Raw genomic sequence first — 12785 nt, 5'->3', positions numbered from 1 at the left:
GAGGCTCTTCGTAATGAGATGCGACGTGAATTCCGCGCTCAGGACGATGTGCTTAATGGGAAGATTGACGAGATCTCCCAAAAGCTGGATGCTACTCATGTGACCATCACTACAATGCAAGATCAAATGACGGATGTACAATGCAATCTTGCTGATTTGCGCTTAGCTGTTGAGAATTTGACCGCGCAACATCAACAAGAAGATGACGATGATCCTGAGCTTCAAGATGACGCACACAATGCTCGTGATGCGCCACGTGGTAATCGTCCTCGCGGTTGGGCTCCACTTGGCCGCAATGGTCGTGGACAAGATGAAGAAGATGGTTTGGGTAAGCCCAAGTTTTCGATACCCAAGTTTGAAGGAGGAGCTGATGTTGAAGAATACCTCACTTGGGAGCTCAAGATTGAGAAGTTATGGAGCTTACATCCACATTATACTGAAGATCGGAAGATCAAGCTTGCTTCTTCTGAATTTGATGGCTATGCTTTGCGTTGGTGGGATGCTTTTGTTCGTAACCGCGAAGAGGATCATGAGCAACCTATATGCACATGGCGTGCTATGAAGGAGGCGATGACTTCTCGTTTTGTGCCTACAAATTACTTGCGGAATATATATGATAAGCTGACACCAATATGAATCAATTGTTACATCATGCAAGAGAGGCTGAATCACAGTTGGCTGACGAAGCAAAGATCAAAGGTCGAGCTGCAGGAGCTGGGCGTTTCACACCCCGCGTGGCCCCATCTACGGCGCCGGCGCCTTCGACGCGCTCCGCACCTTACTCTACTCCGCCTAGTAAGCCAGTCTCCAATGTGTCTAACACAAAGAAGTCCGAATCTGCTGCAAGTACGAGTGGCTCTAATGTGTCTACTGCGTGTAACCGTGATATGGTTTGTCATACATGTGGTGGCAAGGGTCACTTCAAGAGAGATTGTCCTAACCGCAAAGTCATGATTATCAATGAGGACGATGAGTACGAGACTGGAGATGATGTTGATCCTAATGCTCCAGAAGATGATGACTATGACACTGATGGTGAAGATGCATATCCGTCTGATGCTCGCACCATTGTTGTGTCGCAGCATGCTCTTAATGTGTTGCCTAGTGCATCTACTCAGCGCTGCAATTTGTTCCAAACAAAGGCGTTAGTTGGTCCTGACAAGGCTTGTAAGGTCATTATTGATGGCGGGAGTTGCCGCAATTTAGCAAGCAAGGAGCTGTGTACCAAGCTGAAGTTGAAGTATCTACCGCACCCGCATCCATACTATATTCAGTGGTTGAGCGACAATGGTGAGATGAAGGTAAACCACATGATGCGTGTTGAGTTTGCTATTGGACCGTATAAGGATTGCATTGATTTTGATGTCGTTCCTATGACGGTGTGTCACCTACTATTGGGTCGGCCTTAGCTCTATGACCGTTCTGTGCAACACAATGGCCGTGCCAATACATATCACTTGGAGTTCAAGGGAAAGAAAATTAATTTACAGCCTATGACACCACAGCAAATTGTCAATGAGTCTCGTCAGAAAGTTGAAGTCAACTTGGAGGATGCTTCTTTAGATAGGCGAGAGAATTGTAATGTTGTGAGTGATATAACTAAAAGTGAGAGAGTGAATTCCTTAGTCTCATTAGCCACCAAAGAAGACATGAGGGAATTTAGTGAGGATCCTACAGCCATGCCTCTTGTGCTCTTGTACAGGGGTACAGTTTTGGTTTCTAACGACATGACCCCTCTTCCTCTTGGTGTTTCTAATGTTTTGCAGGAATTTGGCGACGTGTTTCCGGATGAGGTACCCGCAGGACTTCCACCATTGCGAGGTATTGAGCATCAAATCGACTTGATTCCCGGAGCTTCGCTACCCAATCGGGCACCATATAGAACGAACCCCGAAGAGACGAAGGAGATACAGAAGCAAGTACAAGCGCTACTCGACAAAGGTTATATCCGCATAAGCCTTAGTTGTAGCGACCCAGGAAAATACCTCTAATTAGATTTGATTGTTCTTTCTCGTTTATGCATCATCATGGCATCATGCATCATAACATCCATGTTTTACTAAATAAAATTATTTTTATAAACCCTTCTTATTTTATTTTGCCCTCTCATATGGTTTATATATAAAGCCTCCCCTTGTCTATTCATTTAACAAAACCCGAAACTAAATTTCTAAAACTTTGCAATTTGTTTTGTTTCGGTAATAAAGCTTTTCAAAATGTACTTGGTTTCTTCCCGTTTACTTCATTTCCTTTTCTATGATGCCTCTTGTTTCTCCCATAATCCTTTCCTGCAAAAATCAAATGCTAATATCAGATTTTGGTAAAGGCCACAATTCTTTTCTTGGACCTTTTCTTCTATCTAACCTTCCTTGACGTTCAGCCCAACAACACTGGTGGCCCTCTTAACATTTCCAGGAAAGGACTCATGTAGCTTGGCTTCAGCTCACGCAACAAGCGTGAGGCACTCGTGGAGTCGTGGTCAACTTCACTGATGCCCTCCTCTCATCTGGATATTTCTTTGGAGCAAGCATATCCGCGCACGCCAATCCATCAGGGGCCTCCAGAAAACCTAGCATCCTCCATCTTCCCCTACTTGCGCCGCCGCTAAATTTCCCCTCTCATGAAAAATCAGAGACAGTTTCAGAAAAATTCAGAGAGCTCGACACTGTTTCCGGTGGACCTGGTCGTCGCTCTGGATGCCGCCGCGCCTGTCTGAGTACGGGGATGGAGTCCCTGCATCATCCTCGACCTCCTCGATGAAGAATCGTGACCGAAGCCGCCTCAGGTCGTCGTCGCCATCAAGGTCTTCACCCCGCTGCCGTCCGTGCTCGTCAGCGTCAGCAGCGGCGTCTTCTTCATCTTCCTCTCCATCGCTGGGCGCGGAATTCGTCTCCGATGAACCAAGGTGAGCACCCGCTCCGTATCTCCCTCTTCTAGTTCCTCTGCTCCGACTCTGCTTGACTCCACGCGCTCCGCCATCCCGGTCCTTGTGCCGTCCGTGTGTTCACTGTTCTAGGCAGACACGAGTGGACGTCCTGGTTTCCTGGCCATCTCGATCCGTTTGCCAGTTCCTTTGTTTTCCCGGTTAGCAGCAAATTCAGCTAACTAGACTCGTTGCCGATAGAACACGCAGCACAACCGCTGATGGTCACTGCCGCCGATCGTTGCCACAGCTTGCCAGTCTTGCGACACTGTCTCCTTTCTTCAGTTCATTCAGTTAACTGTTCTTCCTCCAGATCCTGTGCAAAATCATGGCCACCTCCGTCCGGCGCGCGTCCAGTCTTCAGCCTAGCATCGCTCCAGGCCACAGCCCCGTTGACAAACAGCAGCGCCATCATCTCTCCGTGCGTACGCCATGCACCCATTCCCGTTTTGGGTTGGTTCGAAAGCAAGCGAACCACTTTCTTTGCTACCAGCAGTCACAGCAGCCTAGTTGGTGCGTGCGCCTTGCTCGCTCCAGTAATTCTGGTTGTGAGATCAAATTCCATCTTGAGCAAAGCTCTTTTTCTTTAATCCTCATGTGTTTCCTCTGGATCATCAATGACAGGCCGGCCACTTTGGTCTTTGGTACTACAACACAGTCAGCATCTTCCTGCCACTTAGGCAATCAACTCCTAGCAACCCAGACGATGCTCCTTTGGTGAGAACCATCTCTGTGTCCGTTTACCTGCTTCTCCAACTTCTTCAAAATTCCAGAAAATGATACAAACTTGTAAAATCTATATCTTTCAAATGGTAACTTGGATTAAAAAGTATGTTATATGATTTTCGATCAGAAAAATACATTGAATATGAATATGACATCCCTATAATTGTTTGCATCCCGCATCATGTTGTTACGTTATAGTTTGCATCGCACCTAATAATTAAACATGGAGTATTTGGGAATTACCGGCTACGGTCCTCCTCCGATTAATTTTGAAGTAGCGCACCATGCCATGGCAAGTCTTGCCATGCTAATCAACAATTAAATTTGCCGATAGAAAAATAACTTGAATCTAATAATTGTTTGTCGGAATTCCGATTCCGTTTAAATTGGATATAAGTTGCATCGCCGCATCATGTTTTCCATGTCATGCATGCATACCATATCTTGAGCATGCCGATTCTTCTTTCGTAGTTATAAGATTTGCATCCGATGTTTGTTGTAGCATTTGCTTCTTCTCGGATAGGATCGCGAAGTGGTGCTGTGAGATACGACAAGTTCTTCGGCTGATCTTCGGCAAGCTTTAACAGGCAAGCATTTCCCCTATACTCCTGCCCCTGCAGAAGTCGCTCACCTATTTTATTTTGCCTTCTCCCTCATGCTAGCTTTAAGTTGCGTTCTGGTCACGTGTCCCTTCCACTTGTTACCCCAAGCAGCCCATATTGCCACCACCACCTCCTACAACTATTGTTTGGTTATCGGGTCTGCCTTGCGAGTCGTAGTGCATGCTAGTGCTGTTTATATCGTGTTACCGTTATGCTATCTTATCGGGTTATCTGTTGGGGAATCATGACACATGGTTTATGGTTATATATGTTGAGGATATCATGGTTACTTGTTAATAGTTGTTAGCGGAGGCATCGGTGGGTCAGCTGATCGTTTTGTGACGGCTCACTTGTGTTTCCTAAATATCTTAGGACCCCGAGTTCTTGTTATCTGCTCCGAGATTGAGCGCTCTAACCACACGTGGGTATGTTTAAGGTCTCCCTCGACCACCGCCGAAATCTACAGCTTTGTCCAAAGGCCACAACTAGTTTGTAATGTTTTACCATTTGTTGTTTGCGTGCATGCCACTGTTACTTATTTACTTTGGGAAGCCCCTGGGTGCCTTGTATCCCTTGTTTCGGTATGCACGTATAGGTCGCGGAGCCATTGCGAAGTGGTTTATCGCCCAGTGTGTGTTTAAACCACCTAGTACGCCGTCGCAAACAGCCTAGGTCCGCTTCGGAGATACTACGGACTTCGATACGGGTTCAACTTGGTTAGGTGGCTTCCTGGACATTGTTGTCGTGAAGGAGAGTGCGAGTCGTTATATCCACCGTCGCAAGTGGGTTGATCGTGCGTGTGGGCACATTTGGGCACCCTGCAGGTTAAATCTTATCGATAAGCCGCGTCATGATTATGGACGACTTGGAGCTGTATGACTCGACCATAGACAACTTACACCTGTTGTTCATTAATAATAACTTGCGTAGTAAGTTAGCACAACTTCAATAATAAATGGTTAAAACTTGACAACCGTGTGAGTACCCTTGTAAGTACTTCCTTGCGAGGGGGGAACGCATCGGCTGTGTTATGTTTGCAGAGTATAGAACTGTTAGTTTATGCGCTCTCTCACCTTCTCTGTTTAGACGAATGTTGTAGAGTGTCTCTATAGGTTTTTAGTGCTTGCGCGCTGCCGCTTAACCCCACCATATTGCCTATGACGTTCCTCTTGCGTCCTCTAAGTCCCCTGCGTGCCTCAAGTACAAAGGACGACTGGTTGACGATTGCTTATACGTCTTGAAGTCTTGTTAAGTACGAACCCGTACTTATTGCTGCTTCTACGGGATATAACCGGGCAGGTATGAAGATATGTTCGATGAAGGCGACGCTAGCAAGGTTACCCTTCCGGCTTGGCCTGGGCAGGGTTATGGACGCCACTGGTTATCTTCGGGACTCTTAGTCCAAATTTGTATCTTGTCCGTACTCGGACGTATTTGATCTTCTGTATGATTTGGATCTTTGTATTGTATATTTGTATCTTGACTCGTTGGAGTCGTTGTTGTAATATATCTGTATCTTGTGGGCTCTATTGTAATCCTGTTGTAATGTTACTGCTCGTGATTGATTCCACCCGCATCGCGTGCATGCTTCGGCGTGTACGAGGCGCTTGGTGGTGCGTCTCCTAGAATCGATATCGTGCGGATTTCGGCGGGTTTGCTGGGATCCTCATGGTACCGGTTTTGGGGCGTCACAAGTTGGTATCAGAGCATCAGGTTGACGGTACCCCACTAGTCCAGCCTGTAGGATAACCTTGCCAACGGTCGTTGAGTTTAGAGTGTCCAAACTATTTTCTAAAAATCGTTGGATAGATCTTCTTACCTCTATTATTTCTCCTCTTACCTTGCGAGTTTTGAGTCTTCTCTCTTATCTGAGTTTTTCGAGTCTTAGGTCTTTACGCGGGTTGGACGATCTTTGCCTAATCCTAATAGGTCCGATCTTCGGAGGATCCCGACAGAAGCACATCATAATCAACGGAGCAACAACTCTTGTTAGTGGTGTCGACCTGAACAACATGGAGCAAGAACTCTTGTTAGTGGTGTCGCGACGATCTACACAGCGCATGAAGATCCGATAGTTTAACCAACTCCCCCTTAGGTTGACGTGGAACCTCGGGGCGAGGTTCCTTGTTAGTGGTGTCGATTGTAGCGACCCAGGAAAATACCTCTAATTAGATTTGATTGTTCTTTCTCGTTTATGCATCATCATGGCATCATGCATCATAACATCCATGTTTTACTAAATAAAATTATTTTTATAAACCCTTCTTATTTTATTTTGCCCTCTCATATGGTTTATATATAAAGCCTCCCCTTGTCTATTCATTTAACAAAACCCGAAACTAAATTTCTAAAACTTTGCAATTTGTTTTGTTTCGGTAATAAAGCTTTTCAAAATGTACTTGGTTTCTTCCCGTTTACTTCATTTCCTTTTCTATGATGCCTCTTGTTTCTCCCATAATCCTTTCCTGCAAAAATCAAATGCTAATATCAGATTTTGGTAAAGGCCACAATTCTTTTCTTGGACCTTTTCTTCTATCTAACCTTCCTTGACGTTCAGCCCAACAACACTGGTGGCCCTCTTAACATTTCCAGGAAAGGACTCATGTAGCTTGGCTTCAGCTCACGCAACAAGCGTGAGGCACTCGTGGAGTCGTGGTCAACTTCACTGATGCCCTCCTCTCATCTGGATATTTCTTTGGAGCAAGCATATCCGCGCACGCCAATCCATCAGGGGCCTCCAGAAAACCTAGCATCCTCCATCTTCCCCTACTTGCGCCGCCGCTAAATTTCCCCTCTCGTGAAAAATCAGAGACAGTTTCAGAAAAATTCAGAGAGCTCGACACTGTTTCCGGTGGACCTGGTCGTCGCTCTGGATGCCGCCGCGCCTGTCTGAGTACGGGGATGGAGTCCCTGCATCATCCTCGACCTCCTCGATGAAGAATCATGACCGAAGCCGCCTCAGGTCGTCGTCGCCATCAAGGTCTTCACCCCGCTGCCGTCCGTGCTCGTCAGCGTCAGCAGCGGCGTCTTCTTCATCTTCCTCTCCATCGCTGGGCGCGGAATTCGTCTCCGATGAACCAAGGTGAGCACCCGCTCCGTATCTCCCTCTTCTAGTTCCTCTGCTCCGACTCTGCTTGACTCCACGCGCTCCGCCATCCCGGTCCTTGTGCCGTCCGTGTGTTCACTGTTCTAGGCAGACACGAGTGGACGTCCTGGTTTCCTGGCCATCTCGATCCGTTTGCCAGTTCCTTTGTTTTCCCGGTTAGCAGCAAATTCAGCTAACTAGACTCGTTGCCGATAGAACACGCAGCACAACCGCTGATGGTCACTGCCGCCGATCGTTGCCACAGCTTGCCAGTCTTGCGACACTGTCTCCTTTCTTCAGTTCATTCAGTTAACTGTTCTTCCTCCAGATCCTGTGCAAAATCATGGCCACCTCCGTCCGGCGCGCGTCCAGTCTTCAGCCTAGCATCGCTCCAGGCCACAGCCCCGTTGACAAACAGCAGCGCCATCATCTCTCCGTGCGTACGCCATGCACCCATTCCCGTTTTGGGTTGGTTCGAAAGCAAGCGAACCACTTTCTTTGCTACCAGCAGTCACAGCAGCCTAGTTGGTGCGTGCGCCTTGCTCGCTCCAGTAATTCTGGTTGTGAGATCAAATTCCATCTTGAGCAAAGCTCTTTTTCTTTAATCCTCATGTGTTTCCTCTGGATCATCAATGACAGGCCGGCCACTTTGGTCTTTGGTACTACAACACAGTCAGCATCTTCCTGCCACTTAGGCAATCAACTCCTAGCAACCCAGACGATGCTCCTTTGGTGAGAACCATCTCTGTGTCCGTTTACCTGCTTCTCCAACTTCTTCAAAATTCCAGAAAATGATACAAACTTGTAAAATCTATATCTTTCAAATGGTAACTTGGATTAAAAAAGTATTTTATATGATTTTCGATCAGAAAAATCCAATGAATCTGAATATGCCATCCTATAATTGTTTGCATCCCGCATCATGTTGTTACGTTATAGTTTGCATCGCACCTAATAATTAAACATGGAGTATTTGGGAATTACCGGCTACGGTCCTCCTCCGATTAATTTTGAAGTAGCGCACCATGCCATGGCAAGTCTTGCCATGCTAATCAACAATTAAATTTGCCGATAGAAAAATAACTTGAATCTAATAATTGTTTGTCGGAATTCCGATTCCGTTTAAATTGGATATAAGTTGCATCGCCGCATCATGTTTTCCATGTCATGCATGCATACCATATCTTGAGCATGCCGATTCTTCTTTCGTAGTTATAAGATTTGCATCCGATGTTTGTTGTAGCATTTGCTTCTTCTCGGATAGGATCGCGAAGTGGTGCTGTGAGATACGACAAGTTCTTCGGCTGATCTTCGGCAAGCTTTAACAGGCAAGCATTTCCCCTATACTCCTGCCCCTGCAGAAGTCGCTCACCTATTTTATTTTGCCTTCTCCCTCATGCTAGCTTTAAGTTGCGTTCTGGTCACGTGTCCCTTCCACTTGTTACCCCAAGCAGCCCATATTGCCACCACCACCTCCTACAACTATTGTTTGGTTATCGGGTCTGCCTTGCGAGTCGTAGTGCATGCTAGTGCTGTTTATATCGTGTTACCGTTATGCTATCTTATCGGGTTATCTGTTGGGGAATCATGACACATGGTTTATGGTTATATATGTTGAGGATATCATGGTTACTTGTTAATAGTTGTTAGCGGAGGCATCGGTGGGTCAGCTGATCGTTTTGTGACGGCTCACTTGTGTTTCCTAAATATCTTAGGACCCCGAGTTCTTGTTATCTGTTCCGAGATTGAGCGCTCTAACCACACGTGGGTATGTTTCTGGGTCTCCCCTCGACCACTGCCGAAATCTACAGCTTTGTCCAGTGGCCACAACTAGTTTGTAATGTTTTACCATTTGTTGTTTGCGTGCATGCCAGCCTGTTACTTATTTACTTTGGGAAGCCCCTGGGTGCCTTGTATCCCTTGTTTCTGGTATGCACGTATAGGTCGCGGAGCCGCTGCGAAGTGGTTTATCGCCCCAGTGTGTGTTTAAACCACCTAGTACGCTGTCGCAAAGCCTAGGTCCGCTTCGGAGATACTACTACTTCGATACGGGTTCAACTTGGTTAGGTGGCTTCCTGGACATTGTTGTCGTGAAGGAGAGTGCGAGTCGTTATATCCACCTGTCGCAAGTGGGTTGATCGTGCGTGTGGGCACATTTGGGCACCCCTGCAGGGTTAAATCTTATCGATAAGCCGCGTCCGCGGTTATGGACGACTTGGAGCTGTATGACTCGACCATAGACAACTTACACCTGTTGTTCATTAATAATAACTTGCGTAGTAAGTTAGCACAACTTCAATAATAAATGGTTAAAACTTGACAACCGTGTGAGTACCCTTGTAAGTACTTCCTTGCGAGGGGGGAACGCATCGGCTGTGTTATGTTTGCAGAGTATAGAACTGTTAGTTTATGCGCTCTCTCACCTTCTCTGTTTAGACGAATGTTGTAGAGTGTCTCTATAGGTTTTTAGTGCTTGCGCGCTGCCGCTTAACCCCACCATATTGCCTATGACGTTCCTCTTGCGTCCTCTAAGTCCCCTGCGTGCCTCAAGTACAAAGGACGACTGGTTGACGATTGCTTATACGTCTTGAAGTCTTGTTAAGTACGAACCCGTACTTATTGCTGCTTCTACGGGATATAACCGGGCAGGTATGAAGATATGTTCGATGAAGGCGACGCTAGCAAGGTTACCCTTCCGCTTGGCACAGGCGGGGTTATGGACGCCACTGGTTATCTTCGGGACTCTTAGTCCAAATTTGTATCTTGTCCGTACTCGGACGTATTTGATCTTCTGTATGATTTGGATCTTTGTATTGTATATTTGTATCTTGACTCGTTGGAGTCGTTGTTGTAATATATCTGTATCTTGTGGGCTCTATTGTAATCCTGTTGTAATGTTACTGCTCGTGATTGATTCCACCCGCATCGCGTGCATGCTTCGGCGTGTACGAGGCGCTTGGTGGTGCGTCTCCTAGAATCGATATCGTGCGGATTTCGGCGGGTTTGCTGGGATCCTCATGGTACCGGTTTTGGGGCGTCACATTAGTCCTTGTGCTGTTCCTGTTATTCTTGTTCCTAAGAAAGATGGTACATGGCGTATGTGCGTAGATTGTAGAGCGATAAATAACATTACTATTCGATATTGTCATCCTATTCCCCGTTTAGAGGATATGCTAGATGAATTGAGTGGTCTTTCTTGTTTTCACTAAAATTGATTTGCGTAGTGGTTATCATCAAATTAGGATGAAAGAAGGGGATGAGTGGAAAACCGCCTTTAAAACAAAATTTGGTTTATATGAGTGGTTAGTAATGCCTTTTGGTTTGACTAATGCACCTAGCACTTTCATGAGACTGATGAACCATGTTTTGCGTGAATTTATTGGCAAATTTGTGGTTGTGTATTTTGATGACATATTAATTTACAGCCGCAATGAATCTGATCATATTATACATATTCGACATGTTTTGCAAGTGTTGCGTGATAGTAAACTCTATGGTAATCTTGAGAAGTGCACATTTTGCAAAGATAAGGTCATATTTCTGGGTTATGTTGTCTCTAAGCATGGAGTAGAAGTAGATGTGTCTAAAATTGAAGCTATTCAAAATTGGCCTACTCCCATGAATGTGAGTCAAGTAAGAAGTTTTCATGGTCTAGCTGGGTTTTATCGCCGTTTTGTGCCCAATTTTTTTACTATTGCTGCACCTTTGAATGAATTGACTAAAAAGGGTGTTGCATTTGAGTGGGGCATTGCCCAAGATCATGCTTTTGATGAACTGAAACGATTGTTAACTTCTGCACCGTTGCTTGCACTTCCTGATTTCAGTAAGCAATTTGAGATTGAATGTGATGCTAGTGGTATTGGAATTGGTGGTGTGTTGATGCAAGAGGGTCGCCCAATTGCATATTTTTCTGAGAAACTTTCCGTGCTAAGTTGAACTATCCAATATATGATAAAGAATTGTATGCTTTAATTAGAGTTCTTGAGGTTTGGCAACATTATTTGTGGCCAAAAGAATTTATCATACATTCTGATCATGAAGCTTTGAAATATCTGAAAACCCAATCTACTTTGCATAGGCGTCTTGCTAAGTGGGTTGAATTCATTGAGTCTTTTCCATACATTATTAAGCATAAGAAGGGAAAATATAATATTGTTGCTGATGCTCTATCTAGGAAGAATATGCTATTAACTCAACTTGATGTTAAAATTCCTGGATTAGAAGTGCTATGTGATTTGTATGCTACGGATCATGATTTTGCTGAACCATATCGCTTATGTGCTCTTGGTAAAGCATGGGAAAAATATCACATACATGATGGGTTCTTGTTTCGAGCTAACAAACTATGTGTTCCAAAATCGTCTGTGCGTTTGCTCTTATTGCAGGAATCACATGCTGGAGGTTTGATGGGTCACTTTGGGCGTGAGAAGACGCTACTCATGCTCGCTGATCATTTTTATTGGCCAAAGATGAGGCGGGATGTGGACAGGTATGTGAAGAGATGCATTACTTGCAACAAGGCCAAGTCCAAGCTGAAGCCTCACGGTTTGTATACTCCATTACCGGCACCTACTACACCTAGGGAAGATATTAGTATGGATTTTGTATTGGGTTTGCCGCGTACTAAAAGAGGCCATGATTATATATTTGTGGTAGTGGACAAATTTTCTAAAATGTCAAACTTTATTGCCTGCCACAAAAGCGACGATGCGTCGCATATTGCTACCCTGTTTTTCAGGGAGATTGTTCGACTACATGGATCGAGTCCCGAAGAATATTGTTTCTGATCGTGATGTGAAGTTCATGAGCTACTTCTGGAAGACAATTTGGGGAAAGCTAGGGACAAAGCTACTATTCAGTACTACTTGTCATCCCCAAACTGATGGTCAAACTGAGGTGGTGAATCGAACCTTGTCACAACTGTTGAGATCCATGATCAAGAAGAACCTGAAGGAGTGGGAAGAGTGTTTGCCGCATGTAGACTTTGCTTACAACAGGGCGGTACATTCTACCACGGAGCTATGTCCTTTTGAGGTGGTGTATGGTTTCAAACCCATTACTCCACTTGACTTGTTGCCTTTGCCCATACATGAGAGAGTTAATATGGAGGCATCCAAGAGGGCAGATTTTGTGCGAAAAATCCATGTGAAGACTAAAGAGTTGATAGAGAAGAAAGGCAAAAGCAATGCTGCAAGGATGAATAAGAAGCGCAAAGAGATGTTGTTCAAGCCTGGTGATATGGTCTAGGTACATTTTCGCAAGGATAGGTTCCCGAAGCTGCGGAAGTCTAAGTTGAAGCCTCGTGGTGCTGGTCCTTAATTACAAAGTGCTTGCCAAGATCAATGATAATGCATACTCGATAGATCTTCCAGTTGATGAGTTTGGTGTCAGTAATTCTTTCAATGTTGCTGATTTGACACCATATGACGGAGAAGACCTTGGAGCGTCG

The 12785-nt window shown here is 45.3% G+C and overlaps 1 long non-coding RNA gene across 2 annotated transcripts in view; it reads left to right on the top strand.

Annotated features, from left to right (window-relative positions):
* The first annotated feature begins 2011 nt into the window (after positions 1-2011).
* LOC127327065 (uncharacterized) overlaps positions 2012-12785 on the top strand; it is a 229148-nt gene continuing 218374 nt past the window's right edge. The window contains exons 1-9 of one of the 2 annotated variants that reach the window (XR_011755497.1): positions 2013-2905; positions 3237-3436; positions 3548-3640; positions 4152-4236; positions 5551-7333; positions 7665-7864; positions 7976-8068; positions 8580-8664; positions 9986-10035. This is a non-coding gene — a long non-coding RNA (uncharacterized lncRNA). Of the gene's footprint in view, positions 2906-3236; positions 3437-3547; positions 3641-4151; positions 4237-5550; positions 7334-7664; positions 7865-7975; positions 8069-8579; positions 8665-9985; positions 10036-12785 lie in introns of those variants that run through there. The other variant, XR_011755498.1, reaches the window with a different exon arrangement.

Source organism: Lolium perenne, chromosome 3, assembly GCF_019359855.2.
Source record: "Lolium perenne isolate Kyuss_39 chromosome 3, Kyuss_2.0, whole genome shotgun sequence".
In the NCBI taxonomy this organism is placed as follows: domain Eukaryota; kingdom Viridiplantae; phylum Streptophyta; class Magnoliopsida; order Poales; family Poaceae; genus Lolium; species Lolium perenne.
This window is presented reverse-complemented; position numbering and strand designations above follow the sequence as displayed.